The sequence below is a fragment of the Etheostoma cragini genome, unplaced genomic scaffold (genome assembly GCF_013103735.1).
Source record: "Etheostoma cragini isolate CJK2018 unplaced genomic scaffold, CSU_Ecrag_1.0 ScbMSFa_2638, whole genome shotgun sequence".
In the NCBI taxonomy this organism is placed as follows: Eukaryota; Metazoa; Chordata; class Actinopteri; order Perciformes; family Percidae; genus Etheostoma; species Etheostoma cragini.
The window spans coordinates 36,366-36,626 of NW_023266821.1; the positions used below are offsets into that span (position 1 = coordinate 36,366).

The 261-nt window shown below is 33.0% G+C and overlaps 1 non-coding gene across 1 annotated transcript in view; it reads right to left on the reverse strand.

The window, feature by feature from the left end:
• Positions 1 to 143: 143 nt before the first annotated feature.
• Positions 144 to 261, reverse strand: part of LOC117940500 — a 216-nt gene continuing 98 nt past the window's right edge. Inside the window, exon 1 of the small nucleolar RNA XR_004655769.1 lies at positions 144 to 261. This exon is cut by the window's right edge and continues 98 nt beyond it. This is a non-coding gene — a small nucleolar RNA (small nucleolar RNA U3).

Sequence of the window (261 nt, forward strand, 5' to 3'; positions counted from 1 at the left end):
GGAGATCACCCTAACCTCTTTCAAGTAACATAGTCCACCATGGACAAAACAAATATTTCAAGATTGGCAATAACTGTAGTTAATTAAATACCTTAGCAAATTTTATTATTTTATTCACGTTAGTTTTCCACACATCTACTAATACCACTCTGATAATATTCCCTGTCTCAATACTCCATAAAGAAGCAAAAAACAATCATCAATGACAGAGAGCATACAAATTGAATCATTACTCTCTGTCAGTTTCATGCTCAGAAAGGA